We start from the raw sequence: 21,795 nt of genomic DNA, 5'->3' as shown, positions 1-21,795 counted from the left end.
TAAGCAGAGGGATTAACAGGCGAACCTTTTGGGTGTGGTGCAAGCTTCCCGGAGTGCAAAAAGTAGGGAGCCTAAAGGCCAGCAAGCACCTGCCGATTTTTGTCCAAGTGCTGCCTTGCAGAGGCCGACAACAGAAATGCAGCACATCGAATCGAGCGGCCTGTTGGTAAAGCATTTGTGCAGTTCCACCCGAGAAATGGTGTTAACCTGGGGCAGCTGGGGGTGAATGTGCCCGCCCACAGGCGGATAAGAACTGGTTAAAGGGCAACTCCAGTGGTAACGGTGTCCAGCTAGTGGAGTCCTCGGGCTAGTCCTGGGACCCACCTCGTTGGCAGTTTTATTCCTGACCCGGGCACAGCAAGCGGGAGCCTGGAAAGCACAGTTGCAGATGACCCCCACGTGGGGAGGTGTGGCCAGCCCGGGGCTGACGCTCTGCACCAGCAATGGGGGCAAACGCCTGACCAGCTGCAGGACTGCACTTGGTAGGTTTATGGAGGGGAGAGTCTGTGACGTGACCAGAGTTTATATTGGATGCAGAAGCCATTCATGTGTCCACGCTATGCATCGTCACCAAATATTGTGCCAGGAGCACCATGTGAGGTATCTCGTGGATTGACGATGCCCTGAGTCTATGCATGCCACTTACTTATCTCGGCCATTTTTTCATGTGAAGTTACAGATTTCAGCTCTGCAGCTGTGTTAGAAATGTTTCAGTGCTGAGGTTCACAGTGGGAGGCGGCTCTCCACCCCAGCCAGGAGAATGGACTAAACGGCCAACACGCATATCGGGAACGACAAATGGCAACACAGCACCGTGGCCCGCGTGGTCTGGCGGTTCGCCAAAACCTATGGGAGAAGAAAGGGATTTTCTCTCCGTATAGAAAAAAAGGTAAGAGGGGCCCTGGCTGGGTCCATCTTTATTCTTCAGTCCTCATGAGTTGAGCCTGTCTGGATGTGATGGAGTGGGGGATACCTGTGTGTATGTGAGTGGCTCACAGAGGGTGTGGGGTCCTGCTGAGGGTAACCCTGACGACCAGGTAACACCTTTGTACGGGAGACAAAGGAGGAGGTGGAGCCTGAGGGGTTTGAATTGGAACTGGGAGTTGGAAGCAGTTAGTCTGGGCTGAGGGAGAGAGAGACAAAGGAGGGGGCCAGGCCCCAGCTCTGGGGGCCCCTCGGAGCCTCCTCTCCCCAACATGGATTGGACTGGCTGTCTCGGCCTGCTGTACTGACTCCTCTGTACGATGCTGCGTCCTGTCGGCTAATAAACCTGCTGTTTTCCTGCTGAGTGAGAGACTCTCCTGCCTGCGGACAGGGTGCAGAGCTTGGGGGACCCCAGAACCCCATCACACTGGTGTCAGAAGTGGGATGTTCTGCACCCCGAGGATGGAGCATCCAGCAGTAAGTGACCGGGGCCCTGGAAGAAGTGGGGCCTGCGAGACCCAGGTGTGCTGAAGGGCAGTGAGGTGCAGTTCCCCAAGGCGGAGGGGCCTGCGGCCGAACCCAGGCAACTGCGGTTGTGGTTCTCGAGAGGGGGTGTCACACCCGAGGAGGGGTTACTCCTGGGAATCTGTTGGAGTTGGTCCCAGAAGGTGGAGGGGCCGAGAGCCCAACCCCCAGGAACAAGTGACCCCTGAGGAGGCTGACGCTGAATGAGTCCTTCCCAAGACAGGGTGCTCATGGTCCCTGAGAGCGGGTGTCACACTGAAGAAGGGGTTCCGCTGGGAGTCTGTTGGAGTCGGTCCCAGAAGACGGAGGGTCCTACGGCCTGACCCCGGGCAGCTTGTGACCCGCAAGAAGCCTGGCACACTGAAGGGATTGTTCCAGGAATCGTGGGGTGCAGAGGGCATCAGCCTGAGAGCCTGCAACCACACTGAGGAACTCCGCTGTGAAGTGGCAGCACCTGGAAACTGAAATCGAGATTAAAGAAGCTGGACAAGGCAGCGTGGATGTGCAGTGGCAGAGCTGAGGGTTAAGGAGAATCCTGCAGAGGTGAGCCCGGATCGGGGCAGGGAACCCTGGACTGCATGGAGCTCTGAACCGAGTGGCCTGCCACAGCTCAAGGAGGGAAGGAGCGATTCCAACCCATCATCTACTAGTGGCCAAGACAGACCTGCGAAGAGTTTTCCAGGCCTGGGCCAAGGAAGGTCCCTGTGTGTCTGTGCAGGAAAGCAGCTTGTCCACTGGGAATGGCAAGTTGTCTGTGAGAGAAGCTGCTCCACCTTCTGTGTGTGTGTGGAGACCAGCCGGGGGGGCTGGGACAAAGGAGAGAGTGTCTCCCATTGTCTGTCTGTGTTGAACAGCAGCAGCAGCAGCCTGGGGAGAGAGCAGAGCCTGCATTTGGAAAAGGTGCCAATGAGGAAACTAGCCCATTGTCTGAGGAAGATTCCCCAGCCTGGGGTGGCTGGAGAAGGAACCACCAGGAAAGAGCATTCCAGGTGTGACTCTGAATCCAGCCATGGGGGCTGGAGCAGAGGGAATGGCTCTGGGATGGGCAGTGGTGTCACTGCTCAGGACACTGGTCCTTGGCGCAAGAAAAGTGCTTCTGCTTCTGGGGAAGTGAATCCTTTGCCTGAGCCTGTGGGGGCTCGAGATGGAGCCAAGATCCCAGAGCTGGATCTGAGGGCAGCTGAAGCCCAGACGGGAAGTGGGCCTGCCTCTGTGTCTCTCAGGGGGGGTGATGCTTTAACTCGGTCTGATCCAGTTAGTATCATCAGGGAATCCCAGAGACCAGACGATTCTGGTACTTGTTCTTTGCCTGATGCTGAGGTGTTACTGGGAGGGGGTGAGAGGACTCTGTCCTACCAGAGTCATCCTCTCGCCAGGACACAAGAACAGACGGGCAATGGAGTTACGCTGACTGATGAAGATAAAGGAGCTGGTAGCAGAAGGGAGGAAAGGGACCCTGACCTACTGTCCGGTGGTACTGGCTGTCTGCCTGGAGGGGGATTACGTGGGAATCTGCCTAATGGGCCAGAAGTGATCCTGGGTGTAGGTGAAACCCAGCAGCTGGTTGTGGCTCAAGGGAGCAGTGCCCCCGTGGAGGCAGACAGGGGTGAGTTATTGTTTGGGGGAGCTCTTGAGGAAGAGAATTTCCCTGAAACTTTTCCTGACCCGTCTGTGGGGACTGCAGAAAATGGGAGTGAGGTGGAGGAGAGTGAACAGGAAAGGTGCTTGTCTGTAAGAGCCAGAGCCAGACCTTTGCCTGGGGAGAAGTTTGTTTCAGCCCCTGATGGCCAGGACCTGCCTGAGTGTGAAACCACTGGCTGTGCTCTGCAAGGGTCCAAAGCAGGCAGGGTAAAAGCTTCTCAGGAATTGGAAGCTGGTGCAAGTAAAGTAAAAACTATCGGGGAATGTGAGCAGCCCTGTGAGAACCAAGTAAAACAGCTGCACAGTCAGTCTCTGTAGGATGCAGGAGAGGGCCAGCAAATCCCCATCTCCAGATGGTGGAAACACTTATATTCTTATACTGGACTCCACTTCTGATTCCATGGGGAGGCAGTAGTTGGAGGTGGAAGGACAAAGGAGCTGTGGTCCTGGTGGGCCAGTAAGGGATAAACAGGGATTCCTCCATGTGGATTCTGCATCTGGGACTCACAAAACAACTCTCAGAAAGCAGTTTGGTTTGCAAATTTCCAGGCTGGCTGGGAGGGGGCCGTCTCCCTGAGATCATCAATGGCCCAGCTCTTGTTAGAAGGGAGGGCACAGCCAGAGAGATCAAATTTCCACCCCAGGGGGCAAGAGAGAAGATTAGAACTTGATGGTGCTAAGAAAGGCCTCAGCCATTTATCCCCAAAATACCAGATTCTCAAGGCTGTTGCACAAAGGTTGTGGTCTACCAAAGAGCAACGTAAATGTGCAGTTGCAATGGGTTTGTTCTGTTACTCACGCTGACTGCTGTAACCAAGGGGTGCTGCTACCAAAAGCTGTAGAATTGTACCATGTACTGAATGTTTGGAAAGAGCCATTTGACATGATGACATTGATGTAGAAGCATGAGTTGTATGTTGAAGGAGTCTGTAACTCTGAAATGTCACCGTTGTTCCCTGTAACTAGTCTTGCAACCTCTCACGTGAGGAGGAACATTCCAAACCTATTGTGTGGCATGGAAGGGGAAACTGAGGCACACAACCATTTTGGTGGTCTGGCTAAATGCCAAGGGTGGAAGCATTTGTACCTTCTTTTACTGGACTGTAACTGAATTCCAAACATTTGCCGGAGCAGCTGTATGGGCTGGTGGTCACACAAGGCAGGGCCCAGACCAGAAAAGAACTATTTGACCTGTTGATGCTGCAGCATCTGTATGGGCTCTGCCTGCCCGACTTGAGAACGTGGCTGACGGACCGGGGCCGAAGCAGGGAGACCAACCAGCCTGAGGGAACTAAAGGGACTTGTCCGGCTGCATCACATGAAAAGGGCCAATACCAAGCTCCTGAGTTGGAGCCTCCCCCAGCAGGATTATGACATGGAGGTGGTGCACATCAAGGGAAGCACCGAGGGTACAGCCGATGCCCAATCACGAGGGGAGGGCCCCGAACTTCCCCAGGTCACCGGCTGAGTGACCCCGCTCAGTTCGGTCTGGAAGTGGGGAGAGATGTGATGGAGTGGGGGATACCTGTGTGTATGTGAGTGGCTCACAGAGGGTGTGGGGTCCTGCTGAGGGTAACCCTGACGACCAGGTAACACCTTTGTACGGGAGACAAAGGAGGAGGTGGAGCCTGAGGGGTTTGAATTGGAACTGGGAGTTGGAAGCAGTTAGTCTGGGCTGAGGGAGAGAGAGACAAAGGAGGGGGCCAGGCCCCAGCTCTGGGGGCCCCTCGGAGCCTCCTCTCCCCAACATGGATTGGACTGGCTGTCTCGGCCTGCTGTACTGACTCCTCTGTACGATGCTGCGTCCTGTCGGCTAATAAACCTGCTGTTTTCCTGCTGAGTGAGAGACTCTCCTGCCTGCGGACAGGGTGCAGAGCTTGGGGGACCCCAGAACCCCATCACACTGGACTAGGGGCCCATCCTTCAAAAGGACACTTGCAAAGACTCTCAAAAAGTCAGCATAGAACATCGCTGGCTGTATTAATAGCTGTGATTGCCTTGTGTAACGTATTACTTTAACAAATTTTCTTCCTAACCCTGTTCTTCCTTTTTGTTTTCTTTTGTTAATAAACCTTTGGATGTTTAGATCTAAAGGACTGGTGAGTGTGGTGATTTGGGTAACATCCAAATATATATTGACCGGGGGCGGTGGTTGAACTCTTTGGGGCCCAGAACAATCTGTGTGGTGTTGGTGAAATAGGTTTTAGAAAGCTCTCTCCTTAGTTGGGGGTTGTTGGTTGGTTAGAGCATCTGACCAGGGGTTAGAGCATCTGGGAAGTCTGTGGGTTTGCCTGTGTGGCTTCTGGCTGGCCCATGGGGCTGGCAAAGGTACTTTTGTGGCTGGTTGGATTTGCCTTAGTGAGAAGGAAATCCCAGCCTGCGGCTGTAAGTGGCCCGGATTTTAAGCAAAGATACCCTGGACTGATTTCTCTGGCTGTGCCCAGAAGCCCCCTTCTATTACAGTGGGGTAGTCGTGTTTGGACCTGCACAACTTGGTCAAGCGAGCTTGGGATCAGGACCCCAGGCTGTTCTAAATTGGAGGTTTGGGTTTTGAGAGAGCTTTGGTTAAACTGCAGTTGCAATGAGTCTGCGACAGTATCGGGACCCAAGTGAAGAAACTGTGCAGAGAAAGGGAAGCTGCCTTTGGAAACAAACCTACAACCAGGAGCTGACAATTTACTGATGGAAAGGGCCCAGAAGACGGCTGATGCTGGGGACCCCACAGATGGGGTAGAAATGGCGAACGAGTGGAAGGGTGAGCCAGAAATCACTGAGCTTCGTATGAAAGAGGCCAAGATGAAAACCTGATTGGCACACAGAGCGAGACACGTGTTGGCACAAGAGGCTCACACCCATTCGATGGAGGACACGCAGGTGTGAAGGAGAATGGAGGAGCAGCGGAAACAGCCCCATTTACTGAGCTAACGAGGATATTAAGGAGTTCCTGTCGGCGTGTGAACACCTCTGCGTGGTGAACTAAGCCCCAGAGGAGCAGCGAATGCCTGCCCCCTGACCAGACTGATGGGAAGAGGCCAGGAGGTATTCAATGAACTCGGGGATCAGGGCGCTTTGGTTTAAAGATGCTGTACTGAGGCGACGCAGGGTCACTCCTGAGTCCCACAGGGTCATATTTGGGAGGCTCGGGATGTTGGGTGGTTGTACCTGTGGGGAATGTGCTCACAAGCCGATGGCTTTGTTAAGAAATGGGTGATGGGGGCCAAGGCAGACGGGAGTTTTGAGAAACTGCTGGAGCTAATCGCTTCGGAGCAGTTTCTCGCCATTTCCCCTGACCACGTACAGGCAGCTGTCTGGGACAGGGAGCCTGAGTCTTCCTGCAGGCTGCGGGGTTTGCCGATGCCCGCACCCAGAGTCAGGCTAAAGAAGGACACCGGCCCTGTGGGAGGAGCAATCACCCCCTTTCTTCCCCACCCATGGGAAGGAAGGGAGGATTTAAGAACAGACCTGGGCCTGACTTGGGCAGGGAAACCCCTGGGAACCCTGAAAAGAGGGACCCCCACTCCAGAATTAAGCAGGCTACACGCTACCACTGTGGGAGACCCAGCCACATGAGGCCAAACTGCCCAGACCTCAGGGGCAGCCCTAGGCCCCCGGGCCCAAACCCTATGATAAGCCCCAGCTCTGCCACTAGGAGCCTCCAGCCAGGCCTGGTGGGGCCCAGCAACATCACCCAGGGGTTCGGCTGTGGGTACTGCAGTGGCTCATGCTAATCCTGTCGTCTCCGGTGGGCTGGGAGAGCTCAGCTCGCTCGCTCGCGGTCAGGTCCAAGGCGTGGAAAGGGAGAGTGAGGTTCGTTCAGGAGGCAAAGGTCAATGGTGTTGAGCGCCAGGGATGGCGAGATACAGGCTCAGGTATCGCTATAGCCAAAGGGCACTTGGTGAGGCCGGAGGATGTGTTGCCAGGGGAGGATGTGACAGTCATGGTGCTGTTGGAGCACTCGGTAAACCTGCCAAGGGCTAAGGTGCTCCTTGAGTGGGACGGCTTGGAGGGCTGTCCGGGATCGAATCCTGGTGGGGAATGACGTAGTGGATATGTAGTGCCCAAACGTAGTGCCCCTGTTTAAAACAAGGAAAGAAGGACAGTCCAGGGAACTATAGACCGGTCAGCCCCACCTCAGTCACTGGGAAATCAGGGAGCGGATCATCAAAGACTCCATTTTGGAGCAGTTGGAAGTGGGGAAGTGATGAAGAGTAGTCACCATGGATTCACCAGGGGCAAGTCCTGCCTGACCAGTCTGATCAGCTTCCGTGATGCAGTAACTGGCTCTGTGGACATGGGGAAGTCAGTGGATGTGATTTACCTTGACTTCAGCAAAGCTTTTGATACAGTCTCCCACAACATTCTTGCCCATAAGTTAAGGAAGGATGGATTGGCTCCATGGACTATCAGAGGGATAGAAAGCTGGCTTGATGGGCAGGCCCAACGGGTAGTGGTCAATGGCTCAATATCTGGATGGCGGTCGGTTTCAAGTGGAGTGCCGCAAGGCTCGGTTCTGGGGCCGGTGTTATTCAACTTCTTTTTTAATGACCTGGATGAGGGACTGGGTTGCACCCTCAGCAAGTTTGCAGATGACACTAAGCTAAGGGGAGAGGTAGATACTTGGAGGGTAGAGACAGGATCCAGAGTGACCTGGATAAATTAGAGGATTGGGCCAAAGAACATCTGATGCGGTTCAACAAGGAGAAGTGCAGAGTCCTGCACGTGGGATGGAAGAATCCCAAGTATTGTTACAGGCTGGGGACCAACTGGCTCAGCAGCAGTACGATGGAAAGGGACCTAGGGGTTCTGGTGGATGAAAGGCTGGATATGAGTAAACACTGTGCCCTTGTAGCCAAGAAGGCTAACGGCACACTAGGGAGCATTAGGAGGAGCATTTTGGGCCGATCTAGAGAAGTGGTTGTTCCCCTCTATTCAGCACTGGTGAGGCCACATCTGGAATATTGTGTCCAGTTTTGGGCCCCCAGTATAGAAAGGACGTGGATTTGCTGGAGCAGGTCCAGCGGAGGGCAACAAAAATGATTAAGGGTCTGGAGCACAAGACCTATGAGGAGGGGCTGAGTGATTTGGGCTTGTTTAGTTTACAGAAGAGAAGACTGAGGGGTGATTTAATAGCAGCCTTCAACTTCCTCCATTGAACCTGCTCCAGTACATCCACATCCTTTCTATAGCGGGGGGCCCAAACCTGGGCTCAATACTCCAGATGTGACCTCACCAGTGCCAAATAGAGGGGAACAGCTGCTTCCCTAGATCTGCAGGGCCCCATGTGCAGGCACTGCCCAGACGCAGACAGGCTCCAGCCGGGGGGTACAGCTGGGAGCATGTTCCTGCAGTGCTGAATGGTGCCTTCTATCCAGAAACTCTCACCTTCTCTGGTGGACCTGAGGGTTGATATTTGGGCCTCAAGTCCTCTAACCTTCTCTTCCAGCTTGCACTTGGCACCTACATTTCACCGTCCACTATACCCCTTCCTTCAGAGAGTTCCCCTAGATGTTTCTAGTGCGGCCTTGAAGGGCACAAGAGAAGCAAATTATGACAGGCCTGGGGCATGGGGCTCACCCCCAAGGCAAACTCCCTGTTAGCTGCCCCTGTTGGCTGCTCACAGTGTTTGCTGTGGCTGCCTTCTTATAAGGCTGCTGGCTGGCTAGGCCCAGCTCAAAGCCTGGCCTCCAGTCTATTCAACCCCTGAAGGCCCACCTGGAACAAAGCCCTCCCAATTCACACCTTGCAAACATATCAAACTGCCAAGCACTCTGCCAGACTGCCCCTCTCTGCAAAACAAATGCTTAGATACACACACAGATATTCAACCCACCAGCTCTCAACGCAGCCCCCCAAAGCCACACTTGCCTGAGCTCCTCTCAGATGCTTTCCCAGGCAAACTCCATTAGCTGCTTTGTTCACTGCTCGCTTAGATGAGTTTATAAGCACTATGGATCTAACCAAGGGATACTGACAAATCCTTCTGGATGCAGATGTGCAGGAGAAGTCCGCTTTCATGGTGGAGTTCGGCCTTTATGAATTCAAGGTTTAACCCTTTGGGATGTGGAATTCTGGGGCTACCTTCATGAGGTTGATAAATGAGGTCCTGCCGGGGATGGGCCTATATAAACGATCTGGCCATATTCTGTGATTCCTGGCAAGAGCACCTGAATCACACAGGGGTGGTGCTGCACCGACTCAGGGAGGCCAGCCTGACTGTCAAGGTGTCGAAGTGCAAGATGGGAGTGGCTGAAGTATCCTACCTGGTCATTTGTTCTGATTATCAATGTCTGCAGCAAGGCCCAATTCTAGGACCCTCACAAAGGCATTCATCTTCATTAGCACCTTATCAGAGAGTGAGGGTATTCGTGATTTACAATGTATGCAATTGCAAAATCATTTGCGCAAGCCTCTAATCATTTTTGGTGCGCCCCGAGCCCTGGAAAGTGCAGGCCATTGAGAACCGGCTGACCCCCAGCACCAAGAAGCAGGTTCAGTCACTCATTGGTCTGGCCACCTACTACCAGAGGTGTGTGAGGGGTTCAGTGACATTGTTGCCCCGTCACAGACTTCACGAAGAGAGGAAACCAGACCGGGTGGTCTGGACAGAGGCCTGTGAGCAGGGCTTCCATAGCACGAAGGAGGCCTTGGCCAGGGAGCATGTGCTGGGCAGCCCGACCTCGGACAAGCCTTTTCCGCTGTCCACTGACAGGTCCGACGTTGGGCTGGGGGTGGTGCTAATGCGAGGAGGCGCAGGGGACAAGCGGCACCCTTGGCGAACCTGAGCAAGCAGCTCTCCCCGGCCGAGCGGCTCTACGCCGCCACCGAGGAGGAGCGCTACACGCCGGCGTGGGCGGCGGAGCAGCTTCAGCCCTGCTGGTACCACAGGAGGTTCACAGCGCTGAGGGATCACGTCCCGCTGGTTTGGCTGCGCAAGGCCAAAGATACCAACTCCAGATTGCTGCGCTGGAGTCCGGCCCCACCAGAGTACGACATGGACACCGGCCGCGTAAAGGGGAAGGAGAACGTTGTGGCCGAAGCGTTGGCGAGAGCAGGAGGCCCTCAAGGTGCCCTCAGTGATGTGACTGCATCGTTTCCTGCATCAATTTTGTGTGGGGGGTGTGACATGGCCGGATTTTATATTGGATACGGCACCCCTTTATGTGTCCGTTGTATCCATTGTCACCAAATATTGTGCCGGGACCATGTGAGGCTGGTGATACCCCGAATCTCGGTATGCCTGTGCCGTGTTTGTGTGTAAAGTCATCGATTTTAGCTGTGCAGCTGCATTAGAAACGTTTTACTGCTGAGAAGCGCAACAGGAGACGAATCTTCACTGCAGCCAAGAAAATGGCCTAAACAAAGCCCCAAATGACCAATACACGTATCGGGACGTGGGACGTTCCTCTTGGGTTACTACACATGATCAGCACAGCCTGGTAACCCGCCTGGTCAGGTGGTCAGCCAAACCCGTGGCAGAAGAAAGGGATTTTCCCTCTGCATAGAAAAATCTATCAGGGGGGCCCTGGCAGGGGCCCGCTTCGTTCTTCAGTCCTCATGAGTTGAGCCTGTCTGGAGCGGGACCCGTCCCTCAAAAGGACACTGGCAAGGACTTCCAAGGAGCAGCATCAAACATCGCTGGCTGCATCAATAGCTGTGATGGATGGATGTAACGTATCGCCGTAACCATTCTTCTCGCTAGCCCTGTTCTTTTCTTTCGGTTTGTTTTCTTTTGTTGATATGCCTCTGGATGCTTCGATCTGCAGGGCTTGTGAGCGTGGTGATCTGGGTAAGAGCCGAGCGTATGTTGACTGGGGACTCTGTCCGGACCCTTTGGGGGCCAGAAGAATCTGTGTGGTGTTGGTGAAATACATTTAATAACCTCTCTCCTGAGAATAGGGCGTTGCTGGGCTGGGCCGGTACAGCAGCTGGGAAGTCTGTGGGTTTGCTGGTGTGGTGGGGTTTGTTGGAGGGGAGGGGCTGGTGCAGGGTGGGTCGGGGAGGGTCTGGCTGGCCCATGGGGCTGGCAGAGGTGCTGTTGTGGCTGGTTGGATTTACCCTAGTGAGACGGGAATCCCAGGCTGGGGCTGGAAGTGGCCTGGATTTAAGCAAAGTCAGCCTGTATTGGTTTCCTTAGCTGTGCCCAGCAATCCCGTCCTATTACAGGGTGCTCCAGGGCTGCCAGTGGCCCATTGGCCACTTCCTGCAGCAAACATCCCCAGTCCCCGATGGCTGGAGACGGGGCCCAGGATAGTGAACACACTGAGTCATGACAGTGAATTCTTTCCCAGGTGTCTGGCTGCTGGCTCTTGCACACATGTCCAGGGTGGGCCCAGTAACAGAGAGGTGGCCGTGTTAGTCTGTGCCCCAACAACCAACGCTGCAGCAATGTAGCACTTTAAAGACTGACAAATCATTTTGTTAGTCTTCAGGGTGGGGCTGATGGGAGGATTTGTCCCAGGTCAGATGGGCAGAGACCATAGGAATTTTTCACCTTCCTTTGCCACATGGGGTGGCAGCGAAAAGAGCAAGATGAGCCATTTCTTCCAGGTTCGGGGAAAACTCGGTAATCCCAGAGCCACAGTGCATGTGAGTGTGAGACGGTCCTTAATAAATAACATCAAACCAGACTTCTGTAGCCCCTATTTTAAGACCAGCGCACGCACAAACAGTTGTAATCTGCCACGTGTTTCCCGCAGGACGTTCACAAACTTTGTGTGTGTAAAGCGTGTTTGTACCAATGTCTTCCTGACTGTCACTCCCCAACCGTCTCTCTCTCTCTGGAGGACTCTTGGGGGAGTTTTGCCACCACACAGCAGTTGCTACTTAGCAGATGTGCATTTTGGGGCTTTTAGGTGTTCGCTGTTTATCGAAAATAATCAGGAGGGGTTTTGAACTTGGCAGTTCTAGTGTCAGGAGCCACAAAGAAGTTCTGAACGAGCTGCCTGCAGCTCTGGGCTTGCGGGTTGCAGACCACTGGGCATGTGGTTTGCTTGCGGGTTTGGAAAACGCTCCGAATGTGAAATCTTTCAGCTGTGATTTGAGGAAGTCAGTCGCTCAGCCAGAGGGGAGGGGCTCGTGCAGGGTGGGTCCGGGGAGGGGGGGGTCTGAGGCCTGCAACATGCAGGAGTTCAGGCAAGATGACAATGATGGCCCCTCCTGCCAAGGAAGACGCATGCCACGTTCTTAAACCTTGCGACTGGCCACAAGGTGTCAGTGCACGGTAATTACAGAGCGAGGGAGTCTCAGTTCTGAAATTTCTTCTTCCACAGCGGAACGGGGTATAGGGCTCCAGTCAGAGATGCTGAAGTCGCTTTCTACAAACACGTTCCCTTCCAGTTCTATGAGAGATGCATGTGGATGTATGCACAAGTTAGCGTGTCATTTGCAGCTGGGTAAGTACGCCAGTTCTATGAGATACACATGGGTAAGCACCAGACAGGGAGCTGGGCTAGTTTATATACTATCAAAACAACAAAGCAGCCCAGTAGCACTTTAAAGACTAACAAAACAATTTATTAGGTGATGAGCTTCTGTGGGACAGACCCACTTCTTCAAACCAGAGCCGCACCAGAACAAACTCAATATTTAATCTAATTCTTGACTTCCCCCCCTTCTACCCTCCACTCTCTGATTTGCTCACCTTGATTTTCTGATTTATCCTCCTTGATTACTGTTTTTGGTTCTCTGTGCCTTAACTATTGAGTCTGTTCTGGTCTGGCTCTGGGCTGAAGAAGTGGGTCTGTCCCACAAAAGCTCATCACCTAATAAACTATTTTGCTAGTCTTTAAAGTGCTACTTGACTGCTTTTTTGTTTTGATAGTGTATAGACTAGCACGGCTCCTTCTCTGTTTTGGATTCACCAGGGGGCAAGTCCTGCCTGACCAATCTGATTAGCTTCTATGATGAGGTAACTGGCTCTGTGAACATGGGGCAGTCAGTGGATGTGATATAGCTTGGCTTCAGCAAAGCTTTTGATACAGTCTTCCACAAAATTCTTGCCCATAAGTTGAGGAAGTATGGAGTGGATCCATGGGCTATAAGATGGATAGAAAGCTGGCTTGATGGTCGGGCCCAACGGGTAGTGGTCAATGGCTCAATATCTGGAGGCGGTCGGTTTCAAGCAGAGTGCCGCAAGGCTCGGTTCTGGGGCTGGTGTTGTTCAACATCTGTATCAATGACTGGGATGAGGGACTGGATTGCACCCTCAGCAAATTTGCAGGTGACACTAAGCTACGGGGAGAGGTAGATACACTGGAGGGTACAGACAGGATCCAGAGTGATAAATTAGAGGATTGGGCCGAAAGAAATCTGATGCAGTTCAACAGGGGGTAGTGTAGTGCCCTTTACTTCAGAAGGAAGAATCCCAAGCACTGTTATAGGCTGGGGGCCAAATGGCTCAGCAGTAGTACAGTGAAAAGGACCCTAGGGGTTCCTTTAGGCTGAAAGGCTGGATATGCGTAAACAGTGTGCCCTTGGCTAATGGCATACTGGGGAGCATTAGGAGGAGCACTGCAAGCAGACCTAGAGAAGTGGTTGCTCCCCTCTGTTCAGCACTGGTGAGGCCACGTCTGGAATATTGTGTCCAGTTTTGGGCCCCCCCAGTATAGAAAGGACGTGGATGTGCTGGAGCAGGTTCGCCAGAGGGCAACAAAAATAATTAAGGGGCTGGAGCACAAGACCTATGAGGAGAGGCTGAGGGATTTGGGCTTGTTTAGTTTGCAGAAGAGAAGACTGAGGGGTGATTTAATGGAAGCCTTCAACTTCCTGAAGGGGAGCTCTAAAGAGGATGGAGAGAAATTGTTCTCAGTGGTGGCAGATGGCAGAACAAGGAGCAATGGGCTGAAGTTACAGAGGGACAGGAGTAGGCTGGATATTAGGAAAAACTACTTCGCCAGGCGGGTGGTGAAGCATTGGAGGTTTTTAAGTCCTGGCTGGACAAGGTCCTGGCTGGGATGACTTAGTGGGGGTAGATCCTGCTTGAAGCAGGGGGCTGGACTAGATGCCCTCCTGAGGTCCCCTCCAGCCCTGTGATACTATGATCTTGGTGTAGACGTTTGCATTTCTTTTGCTGCTCCATAGTTCTGCCAGCTCAGCTTTACCCTCCCTCCCTGCTCCCCAGCAGCAATGCCCTGGATCTCCTGCCTGCTTCATGCTGGAACTTGCCAGTGACCTGGGCATTCATGGCTGAGGTGTGCTGTCTGCTCTGCTCATCCTGCTGGCCAAACAGGAAATGACATTCAAACAGGTGCTTCTTGTACACCTGGGCTACGTCTACATGTGCACGCTACTTCGAAGTAGCCTATTTCCATGTAGCAACATTGAAATAGGCTATTTCAATGAATAACGTCTACACGTCCTCCAGGGCTGGCAACGTCGACGTTCAACTTCGACGTTGGGCAGCACCACATCGAAATAGGCGCTGCGAGGGTACGTCTACACGCCAAAGTAGCACACATCGAAATAAGGGTGCCAGGCACAGCTGCAGACAGGGTCACAGGGCGGACTCAACAGCAAGTCGCTCCCTTAAACGGCCCCTCCCAGACACAGTTGCACTAAACAACACAAGATCCACAGAGCCGACAACTGGTTGCAGACCCTGTGCATGCAGCATGGATCCCCAGCTGCCGCAGCAGCAGCCAGAAGCCCTGGGCTAAGGGCTGCTGCACACGGTGACCATAGAGCCCCGCAGGGGCTGGAGAGAGAGCGTCTGTCAACCCCTCAGCTGATGGTCGCCATGGTGGACCCCGCAATTTCGATGTTGTGGGATGCACAACGACTACACGGTCCCTACTTCGACGTTGAATGTCAAAGTAGGGCGCTATTCCCATCCCCTCATGGGGTTAGCGGCTTCGACGTCTCACCGCCTAACGTTGATTTCAACTTCGAAATAGCGCCCAACACGTGTAGCCGTGACGGGCGCTATTTTGAAGTTAGTGCCACTACTTCGAAGTAGCGTGCACGTGTAGACACGGCTCTGGAGAGCAGTAGAGCTGAAAGTGGTGGCCAGACTGGTCACACTGGAGCACTGTGGGACACCTTCAGGACGTCAAGAATGTTGAATTTCACTACCCTTAAGTCAACCATGCAAGGTCGAATTTGGTTTTAGTCCTTGTGAAAAGCCGGAGTACCAAAATTGACCTTGGGAGCCCTTAAAGTTAGTGGTAAAGCCCTTGGACTTATTCTTAAGAAAATTGATTTAATGTAGCTAAGTTAATTTAATGCAGCTAAGGGGTCGGGTAGATACATTGGAGGGTGGGGACAGGGTCCAGAGTGACCTAGAAAAACTGGAGGATTGGCCAAAAGAAATCTGATGAGGTTCAACAAGAAGTGCAGAGTCCTGCACCTGGGAAAGAAGAATCCCAAGCATTGTTACAAGGTGGGGACCGACTGGCTAAGTAGCAGTGCAGCAGAAAAGGACCTGGGGATTACAGTGGATGAAAGGCTGGATATGTGTAAAGTGTGTCCCTGTAGCCAAGAATGCTAGTGGCATATTGGGGTGCATTCAGAGAAGCATTTCCAGCAGATCTACAGAAGTTATTATTCCCCTCTACTCAGCACTGGTAAGGTCACATCTGGAGTATTGTGTCCAGTTCTGGGCCCCCAGTATAGAAAGGATGTGGATGTGCTGGAGCGGGTTCAGTGGAGGGCAACGAAAATGAATAAGGGGCTGGAGCACATGACCTATGAGGAGAGGCTGAGGGATTTGGGTTTATTTACTGTGCAGAAAAGAAGAGTGAGGGCTCATTTAAGAGCAGCCTTCAACTTCCTGAAGGGAGCTCTAAAGAGGCTGGAGAGAGGCTGTTCTCAGTGGTGACGGGCGGCAGAACAAGGAGCAATGGGCTGAAGTTACAGAGGGGGAGGTGTAGGTCAGATATTAGGAAAAACTCTCTCCCCAGGAGGGTGGTAAATCACTGGAATGCGTTACCAAGACAGGTGACGAAACCTCCATCCCTAGAGGTGTTTAAATCCTGGCTTGAAGCAGTCCTGGCTGGGATGATTTAGTCGAGGTTGAGCCTGCTTTAGGCGGGGGTTGGACTGTGTGACCTGCTGAGGTCCCTTCCAGCCCTGGGATTCTATGGTTCTATGATAAGTTTGACCTAGCAGCCTAGTTTAGACCAGGTCACAGTTTCGAAGCTGTTTTGTGTTCTGCCCAGAGGGTGACTAGTCCACCAAGTCTCTGTTTCAGGACGGAAGAGCAGAGGTTTTAACTCTAAAAAGCACCACTCTCAGCTAGCACCAGAAACTGCAAGAGTCAAGAGAACGTGCAGAGCAATGCAGATGTCAGGAGCGCTGCCTGGGAGTCTGTACGGCTTGAGATGTGAAGACATCGTGGCAATCTTGATGAAGTAGCTACAGTTCACTGCACAAATCTACTACATCTATATCCTTTGAATTCCCGCGTCATGACACCGGCTCTAGCTACAAGCAATGATCTAATTTAATAGCTGTTTTGAAGTTTTATTTTGCAAACTATCTACAGCTCTGAGGAAGCCGAGTATTGAGTCAAGCTGCTGTATCTGCTCAAATTGCTCTTAAACTGCCTGGATTGCAGTATCTAGGCCTCAAAAGCAGAAGTTTACTCTGGATGTTTGTTTTGCACCCTCAACTGGTCCATTTTTTGCCTCTTCGGTTTGAGTTTGGAAACATCTGTGTGATTCATGAATTGACATTTCTGATGCTCTGGCCTTGACGCGATGCCCTGGCAGTACGGCGCAGGGGGACGCAGAAGCTCTTGCAAATGGCCTTTGCAAGTTCCAGTTGGTATCTTCACTCATTTTCTGATGCGAAATCTGGTTTAAGATTAACCTTAGCAGTCAGAAGCTGCAGGCAAAGGACTTTGATGTCCACTCTGCTATATAAAAGAAAACAGCAGAAATGTAGCACTTTCAAGACAAACAAAATGGTTTATTCCATGATTAGTAACTCTGCTATAGAACAGCTGAAACTGACCGAGAAGTTTTGGGAGGAAAGCACCAAAAAAAAAGAAAAATTGGAGCTACACATGTCCTAGAACTGGAAGGGACCTTGGGAGGTCATCTAGTCCAGTCCCGCCCCTCTTGGCAGGACTAAGCACCATCTCTGACATCTATTTGCCCCAATCCCTAAATGGCCTCCTCAAGGATTGAGCTCATAACTGTGGGCTTAGCAGGCCAATGCTCAAGCCACCAAGCCTCTCTCTTCCCCCTGTCAATGCAGGAGTGATGAAATGTTTGAAAAGTCACTAGCAGTTGATGCTCAGGAGCTTGCAGAGGAATCTGAGCTACCAACACACTTCGGACCAGAACCAGCGCGTATTCGGAGAGAGAAGCCGCACAACGTAATTAACAACCTGGAGAGTCCAAAGACATCTCAGATACACAGGGTGCTCCTGCCAGTACCAGCTTACAAGAAATAGTTGTTTACAGTACAGTTGTGTCTGGGGCCAAGGCTGTCCAAAGGTGGACCACGTGAGGTAATAACTTTAAACAAATAACAGGAAAACACTTCCTCTTGGCAGGGCCAAGCAATAAAACCATAGTCACCACCTCATTCAGGGTGTCAGGGCTTCAGTGTGACTCTCCCACCTCGTTTAACTCCATGGTTTCCGAGACAGAGAATGTGTGTGGGCACAAAGAACTTCCCAACGGCACGTTGAACATGAATAAAAACCACACGTGTGTTGCAGAAGGTCAGAGAAGCTATTTGCCTCCACACAACAAGCATGTAACTCTCTGCCTGTTGAAACCTTCCATGGAGAATTACTGAGCACACGATCAGAGAGGTGGCCATGTGAGTCTATCTCTGAGAACAACAAGAAGTCCTGTGGCACCTTATAGACGAACAGGTATTTTGGAGCGTGAGCTTTCGTGGGCACAGACCTGCTTTGTCAGACGAAGGTCTTTGCCCATGAAAGTTTGTGCTCCAAAATATCTGTTCGTTTATCAGGTGCCACAGGACTTCTTGTTGTTCCTGAGCACACGATGACATTGTAGTAACATACGTCTGATAAACGTTCATTTATTTTCTCACTTCAGTGTCCATGTTCCTTTTCATGGTCAAAGGCACCTGTCCCTAGACAGCGGTTCCAAGGAGAACTTGGACCTGAGACAGGGGTCAAACACATTCCGGCAGGCATGTGAGCTGCTGAATTATCTTGCTGACCAGAGAGCGCACCTGGGAGACATCACAGCCACGTGATTCCTAGGGGTGGGCAGGTGTTTCTGGCCAGGCTGTTCGGTGGCTCTCTTCATCGTACAGGATACGGTACCAGCTTGCAGAACAGAAGTGCTCCAACACCCACAGGCACTTGGGTTCACTGTTTCATGACAAGTCTCACACTACTGGCTATTTTTTTCTGCAACCCCCCGGCCTCTGAGCTCTGTAATTTGTGTGTAACACCGACAGATGCGGGTTGCCGGTACCGGGGATAGACCTGTGAGCATAAGGTCTAAAGCCCTGCACTCTACCACATGAGCCAAAGGCCAGCTGGCTCTCAGCCAAGGCTGTAGAGCAGAGACTTCACTCACCCCAGATGAGGGCTCAGTACCTCTGGGTACCACACAGGGTTCTTGGTTTTCCTTCAAAACACTTTTCTCACCCTCAGAAGTGTGGAGAAAAGCTTGAAGACGTGACCATCCCCCAGCCCAGAGCAGACACTGGAAGACAGAGAAGCAGAGCCTGATATTTGGGATTTTGACGCCAAGTTCCCTGTGTCGGCGAGCCACTGCCTGAGTTTTGAACACGGAAGAGTGGCCGGTGCTGTCCTTCACTACCATCTTCAGCCTCGCTTGGGAGCGCTCCCCGTCAGAATGAGGTGGTGACAGTGGTTTCGTCGCTTGGCCCTGCCAAGGGGAAACGTTCTCCTGTATCTCCACGTTAGTCTGTTATTGGTCTAAAGTCCCGACTTCACGTGAGGCACCTTTGGCCAGCCTTGGCCTGGGACAACACTATGCTCTAAACGACTATTTCTTGTCAGCAGCACATTGTGTATTGGAGATGCCTTTGGACTCTCTGGGATTTTAATCATGTTGCGGGGGGGCCACGCTCGTATTCTTTCCACACTGAGACGGTAACTGGGTCAGGGCTGTTGCCGTACAAGCCCCTCGCCTCTGGAAAAGTTCTCCCTAAACGACCCACAGCTCCTTTGAATCGTCGTCCAAAATGCAATAAATCTCCCAGCTGGAGAATTCACCGGAGTGGTTCAAAAAAGCCGACAGCTGCTGTCTATTAAAACCAGCCGGGTTTTAGCGTCGGTGCCCAGGGCCCCGCTGAGGCGCACAGCTCTGCAGAACTCGGTGTGGCTCGTTGCTTTCCGGCAGGGCTGGCCCTCGGAGAGCCGTTGATCTGAAGTCTCAGGCGCAGGGACCAGGCACCTCGATCAGCCGACGGAACTTGACATCTGCTCTTGCCTCCGGGGAGGTTCCTGCCAATGTTCCCTCCAGTCTTTTCCATCCATGGGCAGAATAAACTCTGGTAGGAGGGTGAGAGGGAGGCCAGGCAGGGCAGGGGTTAAACAAGGCCTGTCGGCCCAATCAGCCCCGCCCCAGTTCACCTGCCACCAGTGTCAGGCCTGGAGGGGTATAAAGGGAGGGAGTCGGCCCAGTTTGGGGCTAACCAGCCAAGAGGCAGGAGCTGGCTCTGAGGAAGCAGGGCCTGAGCCAGAGCTGCTACCTGGTTGCCCACCGGAGGGTGCAGTCCAGGACCCTCCCCCGGGCACTGAGGGGAGCTGGGAGCCCCTCCCTGGGGAACCCCTCTCCTGCCAAAAGGGGGAGCTAAATTCTCAGGGCTGTGCCCCAGACTCAACCCAGAGACACTCGGGTGAGGGCTGCGGACCCACCCAACAGCTCTGGCCAGGGGCCCCAGCCACGAGGCCACCCGGGCCCAGGTGCAAACTGCTCCTGGTGACGGATACACGTGCGCCCCCAGGAGATGTGCACGCTGCCAGCTAAGGGTGCTGGGGGCGCTCTGCTAACCAGCTGGGTAACGCCTGAACCTCTCCTGGGCGGCTGCCAGTGCTCAGCTTCCAGGGAGCCCCGTTTGCCACTCATGCACTGTCTGGAGAGAGGAGACCCAGCACGTAACCCAGCAGGGCTTGGGTGTGTGGCAGACGGGCTGCTTACAGACCTGGCTTGCACGCCAGCCTCTGAAACCCGGCAGCGGTGCTCCCGGAGCCACGCCAGCCGGGGCGGGGTCGCAGCCGTCTGCCTCACGCTTCCTGGTGTCAGTCGAGATACGAGCCCGCGCAGGTCGAAGCAGGAGGTTTGGAGAACCTCCCCGCAGGGGACCCGAAACCTGCCACGGGATGGAGGAACGAGCGGCAGAACCATGATGCCCAGAGAACGCCTGCAAGTTCCCTCTGGTGCCTGGTCTTCCCCTGACCAGCGTTGTGGTCTCCCAGGCCGGGGCAGGCTCACCTTCCCACCCTGCTTTGCATGACTGCGCCCCCACGTCGCTGGCTTTTTACCAAAACTGCTTAAAAGCGCCGGACACGTGGCTTGTTTCCGGTTCAACGAGCCAGGCAGGTTTGCTGGTGTTCGGCTTCTTGCAGCTTGCGGCTCATTGCGTTTTATTTTTGGTGCCCAGCAGGCAGGGCCCGTGGCCAGAGGGCTGGTGCACAGTCCCATGCTGCGCGCTGGGGGGACGGTTAGGGGCTGGCGTCTTTGGCCTCGCGTTGCAATGGGACCAGCCTGGCTTTTGGCTTATTGCAAAAATCGGTGCGTGTTTACAGGCCGGGCTTGCCATAGGGGTGCCAGGGGGCTGCACTGCTCAGCAGCCTGCCAGGAACTCTGGGGCCAGGGGGTTGTGCCACTCCCTGGCATGCTGGAGGGCTGGGCCTGGGATTGGGGGACTGGTTGCTGCCCGGGATGGGGGCCGTGCTGAGCAGGGCTGGGTCTCACACAGAAGGGACAGAGCAGCTCCGGCCCTGCTGGCTTGCTGGGGGGTCACGCCTGCTGGCTAGCTGGGGGGGTCACGCCTGCTGGCTTGCTGGGGGGTCACGCCTGCTGGCCAGCTGGCTCCCCAGGGACGGTAGGTCCTGTGAATATAAACAGCCGTGCGAAATTCCCAGGGTGGATGTGGTCATTTCTCCTTCCTGGGGAGAACCAGGCAAGTGACTGGCTACCAGGGGAGGCAAAGGGACAAACGACCCTTCGGCTTCCTTCGGCGCTGCCAGCCAGCTCTGCTGTGCTTTCTCACCGCGCTCTGCCCAGCACGGACGGGGATGCCCAGCAGGGCCAGGTGCCAGCACCTCCTCACCGGGCTTCTGCTGCTGGTAGTGAGGTGTGAGGTGTCTGGGGGGGCAAATCTGGGGCTTAGCAGGCGTGTGTCTGGCAATTTCAGGCTGTTAAGAGCCCTGCAAGAGAGGAAAGGGGTGTGAATAAAGGAAATAAAAACCCAGTGCAAGCAGAACAGCCCCCGGGCAGCCTTGAACCGAGCACCCCCAGAGCTTGGTGCAGGAGCCGCTCCAGGTTGTGGTAAAGGCAGCTGCCTCCAGCTTGGGTGGGGGGGTAGAGGAGCCCCCTTTTTTCTCTCTGTGGGTGGTCTCGGTGCCGCTCCAGGGGACAGTGCCGCACCCCCAGGAAGCCTGGGGGCTACACAGACCCTTTGCAGTCCTTATCCGTATGTTGGTCGGGGAGGGAGCTGGGAGCTAGATTTGGCCAGTGCCCGGGGACAGCTGGGTGGGGGCTGGACACCAGTGGGCCTGGAGGAGTCAGGCCCCCAGGCAAA

This window comes from Carettochelys insculpta, chromosome 31 (genome assembly GCF_033958435.1).
Source record: "Carettochelys insculpta isolate YL-2023 chromosome 31, ASM3395843v1, whole genome shotgun sequence".
Lineage (NCBI taxonomy): Eukaryota > Metazoa > Chordata > Testudines > Carettochelyidae > Carettochelys > Carettochelys insculpta.
Note: the sequence above shows the minus strand (reverse complement) of the source record.